General features: G+C 39.9%; 1 protein-coding gene and 1 long non-coding RNA gene across 3 annotated transcripts in view; one reads left to right on the forward strand and one right to left on the reverse strand.

Annotated features, from left to right (window-relative positions):
• The window catches only part of LOC133564381 (inactive dipeptidyl peptidase 10-like), a 326503-nt gene that overhangs the window by 122049 nt on the left and 178690 nt on the right, over positions 1-25764 (forward strand). The gene's annotated exons all lie outside the window — the stretch shown is intronic.
• On the reverse strand, positions 17576-18124 carry LOC133564928 (uncharacterized). The gene is made up of 2 exons (XR_009809372.1): positions 17987-18124; positions 17576-17891 (listed from the first exon to the last, which is right to left on the reverse strand). It is a non-coding gene; the product is annotated as an uncharacterized LOC133564928 (long non-coding RNA).

Here is a 25764-nt window from a genome sequence, read left to right on the forward strand (position 1 = left end):
ATTGTTGTCCTCACAATTCCACACACAATACCCCATAATGACAATGTAAGCATTTTTTTAATACAACATTTAGCAAATTTATTAACCCCCCCCCCAAAAAAAACTACAAAATCACATCTACATAAGTATTCACAGCCTTTGCAATGAAGCTCAAATGTGAGCTCAGGTGGATTCTGTTTTAACTGATCATCCTTCAGATGTTTTTACTGCTTAATTGTGCCCACCTGCTGTAAGTAAATACAGCTGATTGAATACAATCAACTGAAATTCAATAGATTGAAGACAATCAACTGAAATTCAATAGATTGAAGACAATCAACTGAAATTCAGTAGATTGAAGACAATCAACTGTCTATACATAAGGTCGCACACTTGACAGTGCATGGCAGAACACAAACCAAGAATGAAGTCAAAGGGATTGTCTGTAGACCGCCAAGACAGGATTGTCTTGAGGCACAAATCTGGGGAAGGGTACAGATAAATATCTGCCTCCTTGAATGTCCCAATAAGCACAGTGGTCACCATCATCGCAAAATGGAAGACGTTTGGAACCACCAGAACTCTTCCTAGAGCTGCCCGGCTGCCCAATCCTACCGAGTGGGGGAAGAAAGGCCCAGTCAAGGAGGTGACTAAGAATGGACACTGTCAGAGCTACATCATTCTCTGTGGAGAGGGGAGATTCTTACAGAAGGATAACAATTTATGCAGCAAACCACCAATCAGGCCTGAATTGTCAGACGGAAGCCATTCCTTCGTAAAAGTTTGCCAAAATGCACCAGAAAGACCCTCAGACCATGAGAAACACACTTTTCTGATCTGATGAAAGAAAGATTAACCTCTTTGGCGAGAATGCCAGACGTCATGTTTGGAGGAAACCAAGCAGACCTCATCACCAGGCCAATACCTTCCCTACAGTGAAGCAAGGTGGTGGCAGCACCATGCTGTGGGGATGTTTTTCAGCGACAGGAACTGGCAGACCAGTGAGGATTAGAGTTGGGTGATTTTTATGATCGTGATTGATGATCGCGATTCATTTGAGTTTGATCACGGTGATCAACTGTTAGCATTTTACCTTGATCAAACATGACGGCAATGTCTGTTAGATGATACCGCAGTAGTAAACAGTAGGGAAGCAACGATGCTCAGTAAAATCCTGCATGGAACAATTCACCTTTATTGATCGTGATCCTGTGGGTGTCTGTGAATGTGTGTGTGTTTGTGTACGTTTGCATGTGTTTGTGAATGTGTGTGTGTTTGTGTACGTTTGCATGTGTTTGTGTGAAAGTAGGGCTTCACGGTGGAGGAGGGGTTAGTGCGTCTGCCTCACAATACGAAGGTCCTGAGTAGTCCTGGGTTCAATCCCGGGCTCGGGATCTTTCTGTGTGGAGTTTGCATGTCCTCCCCGTAAATGCGTGGGTTCCCTCTGGGTACTCCGGCTTCCTCCCACTTCCAAAGACATGCACCTGGGGATGGATTGATTGGCAACACTAAATTGGCCCTAGTGTGTGAATGCGAGTGTGAATGTTGTCTGTCTATCTGTGTTGGCCCTGCAATAAGGTGGCGACTTGTCCAGGGTGTAAACTGCCTTCCGCCCGATTGTAGCTGGGTTAGGCACCATCGCCCCCCGTGAACCCAAAGAGAATAAGCGGTAGAAAATGGATGGATGGATGGATGTGTGAAAGTGTGTCCGTGTGTGTGCGCGACCATCCCGTTTCACCATTGTGAGAGTCAGGCTTGTCACAACATAATTAACGTTCAATCAGTGTTGTACCTATGCCCCCTTACACAGCTGGAAGTGAACCCCAGAAGAATAAAATAGATACATTTGTGTAACACTAGCATAGACGTTGAAACACAACATTGAGAAATAGCAGCGACTTTAGTGACAAACACCAGTAATCCTGCCCTGAATGCAGACTTGCAGGCAGGCACAGAATGTCTTTGTGACTGAACTATTGTATTGGTCCCAACTGGGAGAATAAATACACCTATTAATTTATTCAGCAAAAGGCATTTTTATAACTAAATACTTTTTTCACGTGTCTGCAAAGATTAAATTCTACATGTCTTAAAAAACTTTGCAGACAGACACTTTGTGCTCAAATTTTTTTCGAGTTGGTGGTTAAAAAACAATTTGTTACTGAAATAATTGTTGAACTTAGCTTTATGTGTTGTTGAACGATATTTTAAAGTATCTAAAATAAAAAATGCACTTTAATATACTTTTTTTAAAAGAAAAACTACAATAGTTGGGTTTCTAAAAAACTCCACAATCTGGGTTGCCACGTGCTGTTTCACAAAACACTGTTTTGAAGCACTGTTGTAATCAAAAAAATAAAATAATAATTTACTAGGGGTGTAACGGTAAGTGTATTTCAATTTCGGTACGGGGGTTCCGGTTCGGTGCGGAGGAGTACCGAACGAGTTCCACACAAACATATGAAGTAGCCGCCTATGCTAAAGTCTTAACAAGCTGCTCCGCTCCGTTCTGACTCCGTTTCTGTCTGTACACAGCACCCTGCATTGTCCCTCCCACACAACCATCTGATTGGTTACAACAGTATCGATAACAAGCCAATCAGCAGTGCGTATTCAGAGCGCTTCTAGTCAGCGCTTCAGCGTCGAGCAGATAGGCGTTTAGCACGGGAGCAACAGACTCTCCCCAAGTTATACTAAACACTTCCAAGTCAACTACTTTCTAAACATCACTATGAGCCCGTTGACCTTCTAGAAACAAACTAGCGTAGCGTTAGCTCATTTTGCGGTGTGTGCGTGTGTGTGTGCGTGTGTGTGTTACGGACAGTGTTGATTCAGGTGTGTTGAAGCAGCAAAAAAGGACATTATGTTAAATGAAGAGTTTCTGTCTCTGATAGTGTATATAATAATGTAAGTGCATCATAAAGCCTACATGAACGCCTATTGCTATTGTACTATTTTTCAGCTATAGTTACCATAATCATTAGTAATGTAGCAGCCTAGTTTTGAATGGCAGGGTCCCTGCTGTCACATGTTGATACAAATATAACATTTGCATAATAAAAAATCAACTACAGGCTTCCCCAATGGTGTAATAAATTAAGCAAGATGAGTTGACTTGAAACCATTTAATGTTGCACTTTTTATATGTAAAAGAAAAGTTGTGTCATTTTATTTCATCTAAGCAACAACTTGAGGCAGTTTAATGTGGATTAACATGGGCAGAATTATTATAGTGTTTCCAATGTTAAAAGGATCAAGCCATTGCTTACAAATTTGGTAAATAAATAACCAAAAAATGTATAGTTTGTTGTTTTCTTACTGTACCGAAAATTAACCGAACCGTGACCTCTAAACCGAGGTACGTACCGAACCGAAATATTTGTGTACGTTACATCCCTATAATTTACCATTTGAAAGTGTTGTTTCGTTAACTTAAAATAAAAGTCATAGTATCCAGTACACCAGAAATACTTTGTTTACTGCAGAATGTTTGTGATGACAAGCAAAAAAACTCATTAACTTTGAGAGGAAAGAAGGTTATTCTCTTTATGCCCACGAAATGTACCGAAAAAAAAAAGCAAAACCGTGGCCCTAAAACCGAGATAGGAACCGTAACGTGGTTTGGGATGATGTTTGAAACCAGTTCTCCCGATTGTTTGATAAGAAAAGAACCGATTCCATGGATACAAATCCCTTTTGGAGAACCGGTTCCCGTTATTGAAGCCACTAAACTGTATTTTCGTGACCATAGGGCGCACCGTATTAAAAGGCGCCGTATTTAACGCACAAATAAGGCGCAGCGTATTTTTGGGCACAGACATGGTTAAACGTACGCTAGCTTAAAACATACGCTAGCTTAAAACATACGCGAGCATGCATGGAAGCTGTTTTAAAAAGGCAGCAGGAGCAAAGCTGAGTTCTGTTGTACTTTATTGAAGTGTTCATCAATGTACTCACATTATTTTTTGATCAATTCTCATCCAAAAATCTACCAAAGTCCTCATCTTCTGTGTCCGAAATGAACAGCTAGGCAAGTTCCCCATCAGCCACGCCAAATTCCATCTCCTCATTTTCAAAGTTAGTCTCGTTGGCCATTAGCATAGCAAGCTAGCACAAAAGTAAAAGATGACTTCTCTTGCCCCGTTGTGTGTATTGATTCGTTACTGTGCTTCTCCTCTTCTTCTCCAGTGTGCTTCACCGGGATGTCGAAAGTTGATGATGTATTTCTCGGCAATTTTTTTATTTACAACACACGTCCATCCATCCATTTTCTACCGCTTATTCCCTTCTAGGGTCGCGGGGGGCGCTGGCGCCTATCTCAGCTACAATTGGGCGGAAGGCGGGGTACACCCTGGACAAGTCGCCACCTCATCGCAGGGCCAACACAGATAGACAGACAACATTCACACTCACACTCACACACTAGGGCCAATTTAGTGTTGCCAATCAACCTATCCCCAGGTGCATGTCTTTGGAAGTGGGAGGAAGCCGGAGTACCCGGAAGGAACCCACGCATTCACGGGGAGAACATGCAAACTCCACACAGAAAGATCCCGAGCCTGGATTTGAACCCAGGACTGCAGGAACTTCGTATTGTGAGGCAGACGCACTAACCCCTCTGCCACCGTGAAGCCTACAACACACATAGTAGCACTATATTCTCACTGGGGGCGTGCCTTTAGTGTCCTCTCTCACCTGAAACTTTCACCCTATAACGGCCGCATGCTGTCCTCAGTCATGTCCGCTTTTCCTCCAAAAAACAGTGTGCTGGCCCAGTAGTATAACATCTATGGCTTTTGGAACTCAGTGCACACACAACAAACTATCTGGATTGGATAAGAGATTCAATAAGGAATCAGTTCGATAAAAGGATTCGATAATCGGCTTGAACTCGATAATTTCTTAACGAACATCATCCCTACCTGTACCGTTGCACCCCTAGTAAACACAATTGTCTGCACAAAATGACAGTTGTCATCTGTTAGCTTATATGACGTCAATCAAACGTAGCGGAAATGTCTGCTACAAGATACTGAAATTGTAAACAGCAGGGATAAGGTACTCGGTAAAATCCTGCACAGGACAATCCACCTGTAATAAAAAAATACAATTGTGATATGAAAACATTAATCGTGATAATTTTTTCTGTCATATCGCCCAGCCACAGTCAGGATAGAGGGACATCCTGGAAATCCTGCTTCAGAGTGTTCTTGAACAGTTCATCTTTCAGCCCCACAACGACCCTAAACTGTTAGAGGATAAGTTGTTAGGACCTTGGCGCCAAGCGTTCAGGCTAGATCTGACCAATCTAAGTCTATGAGCATGAACTGATTAAAAACTAATTGGATGAGAAGTCAAACGTCTTCTAGGACAAACTGAACAGTCAACTGATCAGTTGTCCCGATACCAATATTTTTGTGTCGGTACTAGATACTTGGGATGTATCTTATTGTTTAAGATAAAATGGAAATTGTAGGAATTTGTTGGAAAATTATATAATTTCACTTGCATTCATTTACGTGGTTCGGTGTGCGTTAATAGTTGGCAATAAGCCAACCAGCTGTGTGTGCGCCCATGTATCTGTACGGGCACAACAGGGGAGGTGGTTAACTACATTACCTGTCACTCTTTGAACTCATTGTGCAGGTCAGGATGCTTGTTATTGGAAGTTTGGTGCAATACAGTGTTGCCACCTTTGGCAAGGCATTTTCAAAGCAGTGCTTGTCTCCATGTATAAAACTTCACCTTAATCATTAGTTTTGAAGTCAAAATACCTCCATATTGCGCTTCACGCACCGTCTTTATTATCCAGTAGACCGTTTTAACTGTTTTTTGCCATTGTTTGTTTCCACTCTGTATCTACTTGTATGCACTCTGTGTGCGCGCTGACACACACAACATGCGGCACATAGCAGCATGCAAATGGGAAAAAATAGTACTGGTATTTTCCAAAGGCAATATAGTACCGTTTTTAATTCATTAGTACCTCAGTACTTTGTTATTACTAGTATACCCTACAACCCTGCATGAGAATAACAATTACCTGGATGAATGAGAACACCCGTAGGCACTTTCATCTTCGAATATTAAAAAACACATTCTATAAAAGTGACATGTTTACAGTATTTTCACATTTGAAAAAGACAACATATGTCCTCAAAGATGCTGTTAGGCAAAGATAAAGTAAAACGATAAACAACAGAATCACACATCAAATATATTTATTTTTAAACATGGACAAAAAAAGACTTGCTGAGCATTATAAACAAAGTAAAATCGCAGAAACAAAATAATAACATAAATAAATACAAACAAATGTGAAAATTCTACAAAATATCACCTTATGAACATACATGTAAGAGATAAACAAATATAAACAAATGCCGGTACCCAGAGAGAGACAAGCAATAGAAAATAGATGGATGGATGGATGTAGGATTTTTTGCAAGATGGCACCTGATGGCCTTAAGACATAACTGCACTTTTGGTCCATACAGATAAAAAATAGTGATTATGTAAGAGATCAATCTTTTAAAGTTTGCTTATATAGCCCTAAATCGCAAATGTCTCAAAAGGCTGCACAAGCCACAACGGCATCCTCACCGCAGATTCCACATCAGGGCAAGAACAAACTCAACCCTATGAGAACAACGAGAAACCTTGAATGGCACTGCGGATCTGGGGACCAGTGAGTGACCGGTGCATTGGATGTTGAGTGGATACAGTTAATAATGTGAGAGTCTATTCCATAGTGCGGCCAGCAGGGCATCCTCTTGCATGTAGACACATTGGGGCGCAGAGACGTCACCGACTGACGCATAAGGGGTGGTCACCCAGGGTGCCGACTTCATGTGGAAGTCCAGGCCATTGGAAGACCAGCAGGAGATCACCTTGAATGTTGATTTCTGCAAAGGGGTCTATTTAGAGGCTAGAGTCTACGAATGAGTTTTAAGATGGGACTTAAATCCTTCTACTGAGGTAGAATCTGTAACTGTTAATGATTGGTCATTTCAGAGTCCTGGAGCCCGAATAAAAGACACAAATAGAATAGTATGAGAGCTCATCTTACACATTGAGCTGTACGATTATGGGCCAAATAACAATCACAATTATTTTTATCAATATTGAAATCCCAATTATAAATCATGATTATTCATTATGTTAGTTAAAACCGTGTTAGGGTGGGGTGTGAACGCAACACTGTCCTTTAACTAGTAAATTTGTCTGAATTTCCTCTATTTCTTATTCTGACTTCTGATTCTGATAAACGTTATCCATATATTTAAAGACAAATACTTGTGTTTTTGTTCATTCTATCGACGGGACAGTTTTTTTTCATTACATGAGGCCTTTATGGCTTTATCTCTATTTTTCCATTTTGAGAGAGACAGGTATTTATTTTCAAAGGTTTTTACATTTACAAATCCCGTTTCCATATGAGTTGGGAAATTGTGTAAATGTATTCAACCCATATTCAATTGAATGCACTACAAAGACAAGATATTTGATGTTCAAACTCATAAAATGTATTTATTTTTTGCAAATAATAATTAACTTACATTTTCATGGCTGCAACATGTGCCAAAATAGTTGGGAAAGGGCATGTTCACCATTGTGTTACATCACCTTTCCGTTTAACAACACTCAATAAACGTTTGGGAACTGAGGAAACTAATTGTTGAAGCTTTGAAAGTGGAATTATTTCCCATTTTTGTTTTATGTAGAGCTTCAGTTGTCCAACAGACCGGGGTCTCTCCGCTGTCGTATTTTACTCTTCATAATGCGCCACACATTTTCGATGGACTGCAGGCGGGCCTGGAAAGTACCCGCACTCTTTTTTTTACAAAGCCACGCTGTTGTAACACATACTGAATGTGGCTTGGCATTGTCTTGCTGAAATAAGCAGGGGTGTCCATGAAAAAGACGGCGCTTAGATGTCAGCATATGTTGTTCTAAAACCTGTATGTACCTTTCAGTATTAATGGTCCCTTCACAGATGTGTAAGTTACCCATGCCTTGGGCACTAATGCACCCCCATACCATCACAGATGCTGGCTTTTGAACTTTGCGTCGATAAGTCTGGATGATTCGCTTCCCCTTTGGTCCGGATACACAATGTCGAATATTTCCAAAAACAATTTGAAATGTGGACTTGTCAGACCACAGAACTCTTTTCCACTTTGTATCAGTCCATCTTAGATGATCTCGGGCCCAGAGAAGCTGGCAGAGTTTCTGGATGTTGTTGATAAATGGCTTTCACATTGCATAGTAAAGCTTTAACTTGCACTTACAGATGTAGCGACAAACTGTATTTAGTGACATTGGTTTTTTGAAGTGTTCCTGAGCCCATGTGGTGATATCCTTTAGAGATTGATGTCGGTTTTTGATACAGTGCCGTCTGAGGCATCGAATGTTCCGTTCATTCAATGTTGGATTCTGGCCGTGCTGCTTACGTGGAGTGATTTTTCCAGATTCTGTGAACCTTTTGATGATATTATGGTCCGTATATGTTGAAATCCCTAAATTTCTAGCAATTGCACTTTGAGAAACGTTGTTCCTAAAGTGTTTGACTATTTGCTCACGCAGTTGTGGACAAAGGGGTGTACCTCGCCCCATCCTTTCTTGTGAAAGACTGAGCAATTATTGGGAAGCTGTTTTTATACACAATCATGGCACCCACCTGTTCCCAATTAGCGTGCACACCTGTGGGGTGTTCCAAATAAGTGTTTGATGAGCATTCTTCAACTTTATCAGTATTTATTGCCACCTTTCCCAACTTCTTTGTCACGTGTTGCTGGCATCAAATTCTAAAGGAGTGACCTCTCATATTTAATACACAATCTTTATGCCTTATTGTGACAACTCAGCGGGTTGATACTTCACAGCCTGCTCGGTGAGATGACAAAAAATTTTAGTTAGTATTTATGTTACTGGAAGTTAGCAAAGGACGAGTGATCATCGCAGTAAACAAACAGCAAGACTTTATAATAAGTTACCATGCAAGCCTGCTGCGTGGTAACTCTCAGTCACAGCAGCTGAGTGAAGGACGCTGTGTTAGGAAAATGAAAGCAACATTAAAAATGTTTCTCCTCTGTTGTACACTTTTTGTTTGAGGCGAATGTCTCTAATAATGTTCACAGTGCGCTCTTAAACGCACGGCGAGACTCCATGGTAATAAAGTGAGTTAATTTGAGTAAAACAAAGCAATCGGCCCCATTTACTGGAAGGGAAAATCTGTAGTTGCCACAAAGTTTTTTAAAGCCAAACGGCGCTAGTGCGTATGTGCCTGTGCTGCTGCGACTACATTTCCAGGAAGTAAGCAGTGTTGCCTAAAATGCATTCATAAATGACGATTTTTTTTGGTAATTAAAATACTAAATGGTTTTACTAACAGTCTGGAATTGTACCGCGGTTTATCATTACACCATTTAGCGTTGCATCCCTACAGGCATATCTTCGACAGCTATTTGGGGACCTTACAATGGTGGGGGGAGCAGGGTGTGGATAGCGGGAGTTGAATGAGAAGTGTGTGTACAACGCTTACCAGGGATGTGTTGTTGGCTTCAAATACAGAAATACAGTAGTCTCTCTGCAAGGCAATACTGTTACCTTTTCCACAAATATAGTAGTCTTTCTGTGAGGCAATATTGTTGCCTTTTCCACAAGTCAAGTCACTGCTGTCACAGACGCCCGCCGGTGGGTACTGATGGACAGCGAAGTTTGTAGATGTTCCACGGTGTTGTCTTTTAGCAGCTGTTACGTATCTCATGGAAATCCGGGGTAATTATTTGGTGGGCAGCCCTGTCTGTCGTGTTTTTTTTAAGGATAAACTGTCAAATGATTGCTAGTTTTGCTCGATTCCCTGTCTTTGTTTCAACACTGGATTAATATAAAGATTAATTCCTGATTCTTATCAATGGAGGTGGCTGTAACCGATGCAGTTCAATTGCTCACTTGTCAAACCCGGCATCTGGTGACATCGCTTTATCTTAGTTTGTACAAAATACATTTTAACAGTGGTTGTCATTCAAGTACTCCTGAACCGGATAACATGTATTTTTATCATTATTTTACAATTTATATAATACATATATGTAAAGGCTGTGAAAGCCCTAACTCAGCCCTCACTCCTAAACTCATGTGATTAATCACAAAAAAGTTTGATATAATCATGAGTAAACAAAATTAGGAATGTCCCGATACAACTTTTTCACTTCCGATACGATACCGATATTGTAGCCTTGAGTATTTGCCGATACCGATATCAATACGATACGATATAGGCACGAATCATACATATATTTATTCTTTATTTTGTTTTGTAGAATGTTAGAAAAGGCTTGATAAAGTGATGTTACTGTTACTGATGTTGTAGTGTTAAAACAGAAAACAATAGTCAGCAAGAGTAGGTATAGGAAAAACTGACCCATTTATTATTAACCAATTGGTTACATAAATTTTAACCTTCAACATAAGAGTTTTACCTCTACAAATCCAATAAAAACAAAATGTTATATTTAAAGTGCAAAATAACCACTAATACCAACATAATTATACAATTGAATAGAATAGATTAAAAATAAATTAGAAGACCCTGAAAAATAACCTAAATAAATCCAATAAAAAAAACAAAAAACTTTTTTAAAGTGCAAACAATTCAAGTTCACTTCAGTTGTTTTTTTACTGTCAGCATATGTTGGAAACAACTGTGGGCAGGGACAAAAACCACAAAAACAACACAATATTGTCCACTGTCCAACTGCTCTAAATTAAGAGTTCACAGCTCCAGTTTCACTGACTGACTATGCCCAAAACAATGTAGTAATTACTCTTAGTCTTCACTGAAGAATAGTGTAAACACAATAAACATATCACTCTAATAACAAGAGCATAAAACAAATAATAATCAGTCAGTGCTGACTACCCTTACTACTCCTCCTCCTCCTTCTCCACTTTCTGCAGTCCGAGCATAATGTGGAGATTTTTTTTTAAGAAGATAAGCATTTCGGCATGCTGTGAGTTAAAATACTTCCACACAGCCGACATCACTACACTTTGCTGAGCACACGCGTTGTCGTTGTTGTGATCACGTGGGCTGTGCATGCTGGATCAGAGACGCTCTTCTTCCGCGGCCGCCACCAACGTTAATTAAGGGGCATTGCCGCCACCTACTGTGTTGGAGTGTGATCAAACCAGTCACCTATTATAGAAGTGCTGCAGCGGAAAATGGACAGCTTATATCGGAGCGCTTATATCGGAGTTTTTAGATTCAGTCCGATAAAATCCGATATTCACTTTTTTGGCTAATATCGGACCGATTTCCGATATCAATATCGGATCAGGACATCCCTAAACAAAATCGGACAATTTATTTTGACCGTACACACTTCTTTACCTTAAATGTGGATGGTTACCTGAAAGTTTTGTGTTGTTATATGGTCAGTGATCAAGTCAATGCAAACATCAGTTCAAAGATGAGTGAGGAGATTGACTGGTTGTGCTCGCTGGCCAATTTCGCTTGAGTATAACACAGCCAGACGTTACTTTAGATTCTTTAGTTAGCAAGTTTTGAACAAATAAAACATTTAAAAATGTTCCTGCATGACATTGTATGGTAATTAGGCTTGTCAATAATTGATGTTTTTAAAATCAGATTAATCACACTCTAAACCTATGGTTAATCATAATTAATCACAGGTTATTATTTACTTTAATATATAAAGTTTGCTGAAGAAAATACCCCAATATTTGAGTACAAATACAATTTGGTCGTCACAATGTCATACAGGAACATTTGTTTTAAATGTTTTACTGAACTGATTGATTTGCTCAAAACTTGATGAAAATACGTATAAAAATATTAAGTGTACATTTTGAAAGTCTTTAGAGTTTGCAGTAATCTTGTAAACCAGGTACAGTTACTAATCAATAATGTATTAAACACACTCATTAACAACTTAACATATTGCACCATTACGCAAGCTTGTTTACCTTTTTTAGATGACACTGCTGATCTTTTTTTTGTACAACGCAACCCCAGCTCAAAGTGATTATTTACAGATGTCTAACCTTCTTCAAAAAGCAAAATACATTTAGTGTGTATTTGCAAGTTGATGCTCTTGTATGTGTAGTACTGTTGGTTCATCCTTGGTGTAAATGTGCCTCTCCCAGGTATTGTATGACAGATAAGCTGCAGTGATATGAATGACATCTTCTTGCAGGACTTGGTCTTTACAGATGTTAAAATGTCCTGCATGCGGGGCCTGTCCGTTTAGCAAAGGCATATGTTTACTTATCTGTGCTACTTTTGTTGCCAACAATGAATCAGTAAACCTTCTCCTCTGCTTGTTGTGAATGCTACTGGGGTGAGCAAAGCAACGGTCACTGCTCGCTGAGGATGGTGACTGCTGCTTGCTTTCAACTCAGGATCTCTAAGACACCAAAAAATCTCCAATATCACAAGGAAAAGTCACTACATTTGTTGCTAGTGGCTGTTTATAAAAAAAAGTTGCCAGGTGGATTGACAACGCTGTCGTGCCATCCTCGAGTACGTGTTTTGCTTTAAGATGGTATTTTAAACTTGATGTGCGCCGATGATAAAAACGTTGCTGCAACACCAACAAGTGACCTTAGTTTTGCCCAAAGTTCTGTTTTAAAGCAAAATGGGCCGCCCCCCTCGCAATCACAGACTGTGTAACAAATGTGCCCCTCTTCTGGGTTAAGCCTTAACCCGGAAGTGATTAATTGTTACTCCCTCCGAGGTCTTAATCAAGGCTCAAGTTGTTCGTTTTTCTTAAACGGACATTTATTACAGCCACGCCTTCTTCTCCTTCAAAATAATGCCAAACAAATGCCATCAGAACTAATGAATAAGAAAAAACAGAACTTACAATTAGTCTGACATCAAATAAAAGAAAACACATTGATTTCACATGCGTTACCTCACTAACTCCGAGGGAATAAAGTTTCTTTTCCAGCCGAGACTCCATTAACCTCTTCCATCAAATATTTGCTGTCTCATGCTGCTTCCCTTATTCCGTCACATATTAATTGTCCCCCCAACAATGTGACCAAACCGGAAACAAAAATATGTTCCTCTCCAATTTACATGGGTTTTGTATCAAAAATAAAGTTAACATATACTTGCATGAAATTACCAATTAAAATACATGATATGTAAATATGAACTGAATATTTATACATTGTATTTATTTATTTTAATCAACTATGAAATTATATAACATGCATACAATGTGCCATTCAAACTCATTGAATGGCACATTCAATGGCACATTTGAGACAAGCAGATGCTACTGTCAGCAGCTACATTTCTTTTCTTTCATATTAGATAACATGATAATTTATTTTTAATAATCACATGCGTTAACACATTAACGTTAATACAATTACGTCTGTGTCAAAATATTGAGCCCATTTTTGGTAAACATGGTAACGACTGTGACTCGGATGGCGAAAGCTAAATACGAACCGGGAACCCTCAAGTTGCTGGCACAGCCGCGCTACCATCTGAGCCATGTTGTTCCTAAATATACAGTATATTTTCAATTAATGGATTTAATTATGAAACATTTTTTTCCCATCGTTTATTTAAATTACGCACATTAGTATTTTACTGCAACTATTTGTGATTAATCAAAATGCGAAAGTGTAAATAATCTGATAAAAGCTTGTGGCGGTATAGCTCGGTTGGTAGAGTGGCCATGCCAGCAACTTGAGGGTTCCAGGTTTGATCCCCACTTCCGGCATCCGAGTCACTGCCATTGTGTCCCTGGGCAAACACTTTACCCACCTGCTCCCAGTTCCACCCACACTGGTTTAAATGTAACATAGATAGCTGGGTTCACTATGTAAAAGCGCTTTGAGTCATTAGAGAAAAGCGCTATATAAATATACTTCAGAATTCACTTCACTTATTGCTTGACCGCACTTATAAATATATAGTACATTGTCAAATAATGAATTTAGTTATGAAACTAAATAATTAATTACAAACAATATTTTTGCATTTTTAATTATTATTTTACTGTCTGTATCTTTACCATAGAATGTGTTTGACTCACTTTGTCCAATGAAATATTACTGTGACCTAGTGCAGTGATTCTGAAACTGTTGTATGTGTACTACTAGTGGTACACAGACTCCCATCTAGTGGTACGCCAAAGAATCACTTAATAAATATTCAAACACAGTGTTACTGTTCAAACAGTGGCCAAAAATATTAAATATACCTAGTGTGTGAATGTGAGTGTGAATGTTGTCTGTCTATCTGTGTTGGCCCTGCAATAAGGTGGTGACCTGTCCAGTGTGTTCCTTCCCTTCCGCCCGAGTGCAGCTAGGATAAGCTCAAGCCCCCTCAAAAGCCGAGAGGGACAAGCGGTACAAAAAAGAATGGATAGATAATTGTTAAATAAAACCTCTGCCTTGTTCTTAATGAATACCTAGGCCTACTACCTTACTGTATTTTTTAATGTTGTGATTAGGATTGTACCTTGAGAGTACTTGGATCAATTCAATGATCTATTCAAAGTGATCACGATCTCAGAGACTTGGATCTAGATCTAGATTTTAGAAGGATATGAACTACACTCCATCTACAGAACCAGCAAGAATGGAGGAAGAGTAGCTGTGTACGTGACAAAGGACTTGCAGTACGATGTGGTAAAAACGTCAATCACGATTGATAATATTTTGGAATGTAGAACCATTAAAATATGTAATGGAAAGAGCAAAAATGTATTAATCAGTTGTATATATAGAAGGCCTCAATTAAGCATTTAAATGTTTGAGGACTGCATTAAGGCAACATTCACTGACATCAACAAGAAAGTAATTTTCTTATGTGGTGATTTTAACATTGATCTCTTTAACCCTAATAAGCAAAATAACATTGACAATTCAGTAGATACCATGCGTAGCATGGCTTTATTTACAAAAATCACAAAACCAAGCAGAATCACAGATCACTGTGCCACACTTTTTGATATAATTTTTTTTTACCAATGATTTTGATAACAATACTACAAGTTGTCTACTAATATCTGATATTAGTGATCATCTACCAGTTTTCATCATCTACCAGTTTTCAAGATCTATGATGGAAACTACACGAAGAGGAACATGGATGACAAACAGACATTTAAAAGATTATGTACAGGGGGAAGTACGACCCCTTTAAATAATGATATGAAAGAACATCGATAGGATAATGTGTACTGTGAAAATGTTGTAAACAAAGTATATAGTAATTTTTTCAGTAGTTTAATGACACTTTATGGCAAACATTGTCCATGGAAACAATTAAGTAGGAAGCAGAAATAAAACAATCAACCATGGATGACAAAAGGACTGAAAAATGCTGGTAAGAAAAAAAATAAATTATATAAAACATTTATAACACAGATATCTATTGAAGCAGAAATTAGTTACAAAAAGTATAAGAATAAGCTAACCACCATCTTACGATCATGGAGAAAATAATATTATAGTAATTTATTTGCTCCATAGGGCATACTCAATAGTATTATTAAAACAGGGATAAGAAGAAATTACCCTAAATTCTCTATAGACGGAAACATAAAAAACGACAATATGAACAAAGTAGTGGAACACTTTAAAGGGGAACATTATCACCAGACCTATGTAAGCGTCAATATATACCTTGATGGTGCAGAAAAAAGACCATATTTTTTTTTAACCGATTTCCGAACTCTAAATGGGTGAATTTTGGCGAATTAAACGGCTTTCTGTTTATTGCTCTGGTGGCGATGACGTCAGAATGTGACGTTACCGAGGTAATACAGCCGCCATTTTCATTTGCTACACATTACAAACATCGGGTCACAGCTCTGTTTTTTTTCCGTCTTTTTGACTATTTTTTGGAACCTTGGAGACATCATGCCTCGTCGGTGTGTTACCGGAGGGTGTAACAACACTCACAGGGAGGGATTCAAGTTGCACCGAAGATGCGAAAGTGTCTGCCGCCAGACCCCCATTGAGTGTTTCCACATTTGACCGGCGATGACAGACATGGCACAGAGATGTATGGATAACCTGCAGATGCATTTGCAACAAAAAAGTCAACAAAATCACAAAGGTGAGTTTTGTTGTTGACTTGTGTGCTAATCAGACATATTTGGTTGCGGCGTGACTGCCAGCTAATCGATGCTAACATGCTACGCTAATCGATGCTAACATACTATGCTAATCGATGCTAAGATGCTATTTATCGGCGATGACAGACATGGCACAGAGATGAATGGATAACCTGCAGATGCATTTGCAATGATAAAGTCAACGAAATCACAAAGGTGAGTTTTGTTGATGTTGACTTATGTGCTAATCAGACATATTTGGTCACGGCGTGACTGCCAACTAATCGATGCTAACATGCTATTTACCGGCGGTGCTAAAGCAGACATGGGACAGAGATGTATGGATAACCTGCAGATGCATTTGCAACTATATTACGTTTTCTTCCACCCACATTTATTGCGAAAAAACACTTACCAATCGACGGATTTAAGTTGCTCCTTTATCACAAAATGCGAAAGTCCCGATCGTTTGGTCCGCACATTTTACCGGCGATGCTAACGCAGCTATTCGGCCATGCTATGGCTATGAACAGCGTCAATAGCTATTCGCTCAATAGCTTGTTTCTTCTTCAATACTTTCATACTCCAACCATCCGTTTTAATACATGCGTAATCTGTTGAATCGTTTAAGCTGCTGAAATCCGAGTCTGAATCCGAGCTAATGTCACTATATCTTGCTGTGGTATTCCCATTGTTTGTTTACATTGGCAGCACTGTATGACGTCACAGGAAAATGGATAGTGGTTTCGAAGATAGCGAAAATAAGGCACTTTAAAGCTTTATTTAGGGATATTCCGGGACCGGTAAAATTTTGAAAAAAACTTCAAAAATAACAACAAGCCACTGGGAACTGATTTTTATTGTTTTTAACCCTTTTGAAATTGTGATGATGTTCCCCTTTAATAACTACTTTGTAAATATTGAAACCAACCTAGAGCAAATAATTGGAGTTACCGGGTCAGTTGAGGACTAGAATTACAATAGATGGAAATCCTAACCCGATTTTCCTATCCATCCATCCATTTTCTACCGTTTTTTCCCTAGTTAAACGTTAAAGTTAAAGTCCCACCGATAGTCACACACATACACTAGGTGGGATGAAATTATCCTCTGCGTTTGATTTAACCCCCAATTCCAACACTTGATGCTGAGTGCCAAGCAGGGAGGCAATGGGTCTCATTTTCATAGTCTTTCGTATGACTCTGTTTGGCTTTGAACTCACGACCTTCCCGTCTCAGGGCGGACACTCTAACCACAAGGCCACTGAGCAGGTTAATGTGACAAAAGAGAAAATAATCTACATTGTGAAGAAATGCAAACCCAAGACTTCAACTGATCCAGCCATCCACTCTACCCCGAGAGGAACAAGCGGTAACAATTGGTAGTTTTGTGGTAACATTATTACTTTGTCACATTTTAATGGTCTGTATAGAATTCTTCTGTTATGTATTTTCAAAGGAAATGAGGCGACACCAAGGCAGAACTGCGGTTTAGAAGGTGTATTTAAACATTTGATGAATATGTGGGGTGTGTATGCTACTACTAATGAATGAATGCGGACGATGTGTGGAAGTAACAATGTGATATTTACCAGTGGATGTTGTCGGTGCGTGTTGAGTGAATCTTTCACCAAATCCAAGGGGGAAGGCAAAGAGGCAGTCAGCGGGGAGGTAAGCTGTCAAGGGCAGGAGAAAGGCAACGATGTCCGTGTCCAGGCAGTGGTTGAGGGTAGAGGGAGGCGAGCAAAGATCCGGTAGGGGGTCGTGAGGCAAGACACTATCACGGGTAAGAGGGAAGACACTGTGGAAAACACAAAGGACATCAATAAGGGAACAAGGAAGAGCACAAAGAAGGCGAGCAAGGAATGAGGGAGGGGTGCCAGACGTGATGCTTACTCAGGGGAGATTGGCTACATTCTGGCGTAGATCTCTTGGGTCCACTGGCTTTTATGCCGCTCCCTCGTCAGGTCCAGGTGAGCTGATGCGCAATTGTCCGCAGCCTTGTTGTTGCGTGGGCGTGCCGCACCCAGTGCGAGCAGGGCGTATCCAGGCGAGCAGCCAGAAGAGGAACTGTGACACACAGTTGCAGGAGAAGCATGGATATGAGTCAGCGCTGTGACATCTTCATGTCAAAGACATGACAGACACAGAAAATAATAGACGTGTTTAAGTCACTAGCAACGACTTGTTGGTGGCATGTTTTGCAGATTACTGTTATTTGGTCTATGTCTGACTTTTTTTAATCCATCCATCCATCCATTTTCTACCGCTTATTACCTTTTGGGGATGCGGGGGCGCTGGCGTCTATCACAGCTAGAATCGGGCGGAAGGCGGGGTACAGCCTGGACAAGTCGCCCCCTTATCGCAGGGCCAACACAGATAGACAGACAACATTCACACTCACATTCACACACTAGGGCCAATTTAGTGTTGCCAATCAACCTATCGCCAGGTGCATGTCTTTGGAAGTGGGAGGAAGCCGGAGTACCCGGAGGGAACCCACGCATTCACGGGGAGAACATGCAAACTCCACACAGAAAGATCCCGAGCCCGGGATTGAACCCTGACTACTCAGCACCTTTGTATTGTGAGGCAGACGCACTAACCCCTCTTCCACCGTGAAAAAAAATCCTTCCTTTTTTGGCACCAATTAATCTTTGGGTTTTTGTTGGCTTAGCTTCCATTCTTCTTTGCATCACTGCTCATAGCAGACTGCTACGTTGTTGAAATCCATATTCTTGCTGTAAAGTTATTTCATGTGACGTAAAAATGCTACCGCAAAGTATATAGTATTAGCTGAAACCCAGACGTAAATTTAAAGTCAAACAATATCAATATTTAATAAATACAGTATTATATCGTAGTACTACAATAATCATCTTTATGTCTTACAGCACAAGTTAAAATATGTGATCGGTATAGGATGATTTCACTCATTGATGATTGGTATCGGAATCAGTATCATAAAAACCTGATCAGATGACCCCCAGTATTTAGTGCAGGTATAAGAGTTGTATAATTAACAATGAATTGATCAAATGATAATTAATTATTTGCATCTCTGAATACAATAAAATAGCTATCAAAGACAAAGAAGTGTGTGCAATGTTTATTTGTGTTGTTATTTATGCAAAGAGTGTTGTGATCCGGCTTCCGGATCACACATCTCTAGCATGTTTGTCTTTTTTGTATTGTCCTACTATGTTTTGATCATGTTTTGGACTCTACCGATCCCGTTTGTTAGCGCACTTCCTTATTTACATTCATCACCATGACAACTTATTTGCTCCTCCTGCATGGCTCATTCACACACCGGTTTGTAATTATGTTTTCTGTATTTAAGCCCCTCTGCTACCTAGTTCGCTCTCGCCAGTTTGTTTGCACCTGCAACCGTTACGTGAGTGGTCTCTGATTATTTTTCTGCTTGCTAAATGTAGCTTGCCTCCGCGCGCTTGGCTCGCGCTTTATGGACTTCGAACTCTGTCTTCTGTGTATATTAGCATTTAGTTTTCTGTGCTCAGACACGCCTTTGATTTGCTCTTTTGTACCAGTGTTCTTTTGTAACTTCATATTAAAAGGCTGTTCATACCTTCATTCCTGCCTGCTGTGATCCTGCGCATCGAGAGGCGACACTCCCCGCGCATCCACGATGCCGCGCAAACGTAACAAAGAGAGTATTTAGTTTGCCAAATATTTTTTTTAAAACATTACCACATTTGCTAAAAACAGTACATCAGTTTGGAGTATGTGCGTGTGTTTAATAAACCAAAGAATGTCAACGTGTGAATGTTTCTGTGTCTGACAGCCTCCTAACCTGTAGTCTTACCAGGTGGAACTGTGTTGTTGCATTTCACTGAAAATAAATCAAGGTTTGTGTCAAGGCTACACAGAGCATAATTATACACAAATTGCTGTTTTTAACGTGTCATTGTTAATTACTTCTTTACTTTCTCTAAATGTTCTCAACTGCCCCTCAGGCATTCGTCACCAGGGTTAATGTGTCATTCTCTCACTTTAGAAACAATATTTTCACAGTAGTATTTCCTCCGAGAGGTAGTCGAATAAGGCCTCGGTGCTGCTAATTAAATTGAGCCATGTGGCCTACTTCCAAGAATCCCTCTGCTTCGTCATTTCTGTGCCTGATAGCGGTGACGGGATGGGAATCCTCTCGCTCAGTGAACTCGATCTTCTGGCTATTCCACAAGATTGCGTGTGATGTTAGTTTTGATCAGTCATGCAGTTTCATAATCACAATCACACTTTCATTTTTGTTGATGTTTCATCCTCAAATGAATACCTCTGGACTAACAGACACACTTCATCAAGTCTTTGAATTGTCTAAAACTAAATGGCTAGAAAAAAGGTTATAGCTATATTTAAAGTTAAAGTATCAGTGATTGTCACGCACACACTATGTGAGGCGAAAATATTCTCTGCATTTGACCCATCACCCTTGGGAGCAGTGGGCAGCAGCGGTGGCCGTGCCCGGGAATAATTTTTGGTGATTTAACCCCCAATTCCAACCCTTAATGCTGAGTGGCAAGCAGGGATATAATGAGTCCCATTTTTATAGTCTTTGGTATGACTCGGCCAGGGTTTACATTAGGGCTGGGCGATATATCGATATACTCCTAAAGTTTGCAAATAAATACATATGATCAAAATAATATCAATCCCACATAAATTCTTTGGCCATTTTGAAAGATAATGAGTAAGCCAGTCTTGTGATTGCGTGACATCGTGCTAGGAATGAAAGATCCCTTCCCCATCAACAACAATGCTACTCAAGCAGGATTTGTGAGAGCAGTGAGCAATAAGTTTAGAAGCTGACTGCTACCTGGCAGATGTAGTTTAATTGTGACACGAGCAGCCGCAGCATTGCTAGGTGCTAAACATACAAACTAGCCGTTTTAAACCATAATAAAACCAACACTTACCGTAATATTTCCACTCTCATTGGGATGCCGACCGACGGGATGCTCACATAATCCATGAAAAATTAATCACAATCGTCACAAAGGGTTTTAAAAAAGTTCCTGCAAGTAGCATCTTTTTTTTGTCACCCTTTCGTGTGACAGTCGACCAGCCTGTAATCTAGAATTTACTTTTAGCAAGTTTAAGACAAAGCAGAAGCAGCCACTGCTCATGACATGTAAATGATGTATAGCCGCTTTCTGGATGTTTTAGAGAGACTATAATGAGCGCGACAGATGACCCTCGACTTCCATCCATCCATCCATTTCTACCGCTTATTCCCTTTTGGGGTGGCGGGGGGCGCTGGCGCCTATCTCAACTACCATCGGGCGGAAGGCGGAGTACACCCTGGACAAGTCGCCACCTCATCGCAGGGCCAACACAGATAGACAGACAACATTCACACTCACATTCACACACTAGGGCCAATTTAGTGTTGCCAATCAACCTATCCCCAGGTACATGTCTTTGGAAGTGGGAGGAAGCCGGCGTGCCCGGAGGGAATCCACACATTCATGGGGAGGACATGCAAACTGACCCTCGACTTGTTGACTCAATTATTAGCTATTTATTTACAATTTCAAATACATAAAAAAGCTAAGCATACGTGTTCTTTAAGTTACACAAGGATTGTGAATGATAAACAGCACATCTCTTTACATTTTTAGCGTATTTCCAGTATGACCGATTGAATAACATGGCCAGGAAGCGTTACTCCAGCGATGTCACGCTCTGAAAATAGCCGAAGGTGTTCGGAGCAGAATATTCAAAATGGCGGACTGAATTTGTGGCATTTTGTGATGTTAAAACTGTGTTTTTACATACTTTGCTGATTGTAAATACAATTGGATATGGTTTAATAAATACATCCATCCATCCCATCCATTTTCTACCGCTTATTCCCTTTGGGGTGGCGCTGGTGCCTATCTCAGCTACAATCAGGCAGAAGGCGGGGTACACCCTGGACAAGTCGCCACTTCATCGCAGGGCCAACACAGATAGACAGACAACATTCAAACTCACATTCAAACACTAGGGCCAATTTAGTGTTGCCAATCAACCTATCCCCAGGTGCATGTCTTTGGAAGTGGGAGGAAGCCGGAGTACCCGGAGGGAATCAACGCAGTCACGGGGAGAACATGCAAACTGAACACAGAAAGATCCCAAGCCCAGGATTGAACCCAGGACTACTCAGGCTCTGAAACACAATTAAGCATACAGTATAAAGCCAAATTGTTTTTTACTATCTGCGGCTTATATGCGGTGTATTGATGTGCACATATTTATTTTCTTCAAAAATTTTGTGTGTGTTTCTTAAATACCAGTGCGCTCTATAGCCCGGACAGTACAGTAGGTCAGGTTAGTAGAAAATTTCATTTTATTGTTCTTACCTCTGAATGCTAAGGAAATGTCCTGTGCTTTGTCTCATAATGCTGTTTTAAATTGGACTTCTTCTTAATGGTCTAGTCTGCATATCAGGCAAGAGTCTTATATATACATATATATATATATATATATATCCATCGTCATGTCTCTCATGATTGTGCAAAATAAAAACAAAGTCTTACGTCTACAACATTTTACTATAAAGGTGAGAGGCATTATTTATGATCTAGAATTTACTTTCACAAGCTCTGGGGCGAGAAAGCAGCTCACCAACTCATAATGTAAATACAGTAGCACAAGGTAGTGAACAGTGCCACTCAAAATAGTTCTTAAATGTTAGCGCTTATTATAACAATATTGCTAATATTTGGTTAATATTCAGGATTGAGTATAGTTGGTGCTTTTTGAATGGTTATCCATCGTTTTTATGATTGGAAAAGATGCAATGTCGCATGGCTCCATTGTACGTGGACTTTTATTTATGTTTATTTACGAGTTAGAATGCATTAAAAATCCATGTGTTCTTGTCTCTCAAAGGTTTGTGAATTATAGGCAAACATCCAAAAAAAAGCACAGTTAACAATACACATAAAATAGATTAATTGGAGAGTTATGTTTGCAATTTGGGCATACAACTAAGTAGCACTAACATACAAATTGTAGACACAAACATGTCCTCACATGTCCCCATGTATTTGAATAAAACATTCATTATGCACATAAGATGCTCGCTACCGATACAGACTTTTACCTTATTGCTGCTTGTTTGCTGCCCTTATATGTGCAGGATGAGTTTTGGTAATATTCTGCATCCTTGATGTAGTGCTATTGTGAAATGTCAGCTCTGACAGTGCAAACAATTCAACACAATGTATTTGTGATGGCAAAACCTTGCTCGTTGTCTCTGGGTCTTTCTCTCCTTTGCACTTCGTCCTTGTTTTTCTGAGCCATCTTTTTAATGACACTCTACTAGTCCCCCCACCACTTGCACAAAGGCATATCAAAGGCAGCATAAGCTGCATGACTAATAGGTGCACTGTTCTCAATAGTCTTGTATTTTACTCATTGAGCAAATCATCAAAGCAACAAAACACAAATCGATGCATTTTTGTAATCCAAATAATCGATTTATTCGATGAATCATTGCAGCCCTATATGAGACAGAATAACTGTCCAGCGGCCAACAATAGGCGGCTGCCCATGGAGAATACTTATGATTTCTACTCATTGTGAAATCATGTTTTGGCCTTTAAACCTGCAGATATTTGATGTTCAAACTCATAAACTTTATTTTATTTTTTGCAAATAATACTTAACTTAGAATTTCATGGCTGCAACACGTGCCAAAGTAGTTGGGAAAGGGCATGTTCACCACTGTGTTACATCACCTTTTCTTTTAACAACACTCAATAAACGTTTGGGAACTGAGGAAACCTATTGTTAAAACTTTGAAAGTGGAATTATTTCTCATTCTTGTTTTATGTAGAGCTTTAGTCGTTCCAACAGTCCGGGGTCTCCGCTGTTGTATTTTAAGCTTCATAATGCGCCACACATTTTCGATGGGAGGCAGGTCTGGACTGCAGGCAGGCCAGGAAAGTACCCGCACTCTTTTACTACGAAGCCAAGCTGTTGTAACACGTGGCTTGGCATTGTCTTGCTGAAATAAGCAGGGGCGTCCATGATAACGTTGCTTGGATGACAACATATGTTGCTTCAAAACCTGTATGGACCATTCAGCATTAATGGTGCCTTCACAGATGTGTAAGTTACCCATGCCTTGGGCACTAATACAGCCCCATACCATCACAGATGCTGGCTTTTAAAATTTGCGCCTATAACAATCCGGATGGTTATTTTCCTCTTTATTCCGGAGGACACCACGTCCACAGTTTCCAAATATAATTTGAAATGTCGACTCGTCAGACCACAGAACACTTTTCCACTTTGCATCAGTCCATCTTAGATGAGCTCGGGCCCAGCGAAGCCAGCGGCATTCCTTGGTGTTGTTGATAAGTGGGTTTTGCTTTGCATAGCAGTTTTAACTTGCAGTTACAGATGTAGCGACTTTTTGCAAAATGATTTGCAAAAAAAAAAATGTTTATCAGTTTGAACCTCAAATATGTTGTCTTTGTAGCATATTCAACTGAATATGGGTTGAAAATGATTTGCAAATCATTGTATTACGTTTGTATTTAAATCTAACACAATTTCCCAACTCATATGGAAACAGGGTTTGTAAAGAGGGAGAGTGGCCGTGCGCAACCAGAGGGTCCCTGGTTCAATCCCCACCTAGTACCAACCTCGTCACGTCCGTTGTGTCCTGACCAAGACACTTTACCCATGCCCCTGATGGGTGCTGGTTAGCGTTGAGTACCTTGAAGGTAGAAAAGCCATTTATCATTTATATATATACAAACCCTTATATATATATATATATATATATATATATATATATATATATATATATATATATATATATATATGGATAGTACTTTATTTATTCCTTTAGGAGAGTTCTTTCAGGAAAATAAAACATTATATAAACAATGCTATACAAAAAAACATATATATATATATATATATACACTATCAATTATATTGAGTCTGTTTGAATGCTAAAATTTGCAGGATTTAATCAATAATCAATAATATATCAGTGTGAAACTTTTTTAACACGTCATTACAAGTGCTTGCATGTGTAATGTAACACTAATGGTGTTACATTGGGGTCGCATGGCTGTGCTGGTACTGTTCTCTTCAACGCAGAAAACAAGCTGGAGCTGTGTGCAGGTAGGATTAAAGTTTTAATTATTATTAAGGCAGGATCAAAAATACAAAACTGAGGACGCTAACAAACGTGGAGTTAAAAAAAACAAAATGTCACCAAAAGTGAATAACAAGGAATTTGAGTGTGTAGAAAAATCACTAGAGCGAGGAGAAAAAACAAGAGAACGTAATTGTTGCCTTTAGCAAACATTGACCCAGCAACTAGTGCTGGGTGACAGAAAACTTTCAACCAAACACCTGGTGGGAACACTCATTGCTAAACAAATACAGGCTAGGAGAATTCCCCCAGACGACCTACGCTAGAAACCCCTCCCCTGAAAAAAAGCAGAATAAGTCCAAAGTCACTGTAGGGTGGAGGGAGGACATGGCGGTGGGCCGCTAGGCCGAGAATCCCCGAAGCTAACGGGGACGAGTCAATTGACAAGGCGGGCCACCTCAGAACGACCATGTCTGTGGTTGTTGGGGAAGCGGACAAGGCTTGCGCCAGAACCTCAGCAGTCTGTGAGTCCTGCACCCAAGTTCTGGGC

This window comes from Nerophis ophidion, linkage group LG13, assembly GCF_033978795.1.
Source record: "Nerophis ophidion isolate RoL-2023_Sa linkage group LG13, RoL_Noph_v1.0, whole genome shotgun sequence".
Classification (NCBI taxonomy): Eukaryota; Metazoa; Chordata; class Actinopteri; order Syngnathiformes; family Syngnathidae; genus Nerophis; species Nerophis ophidion.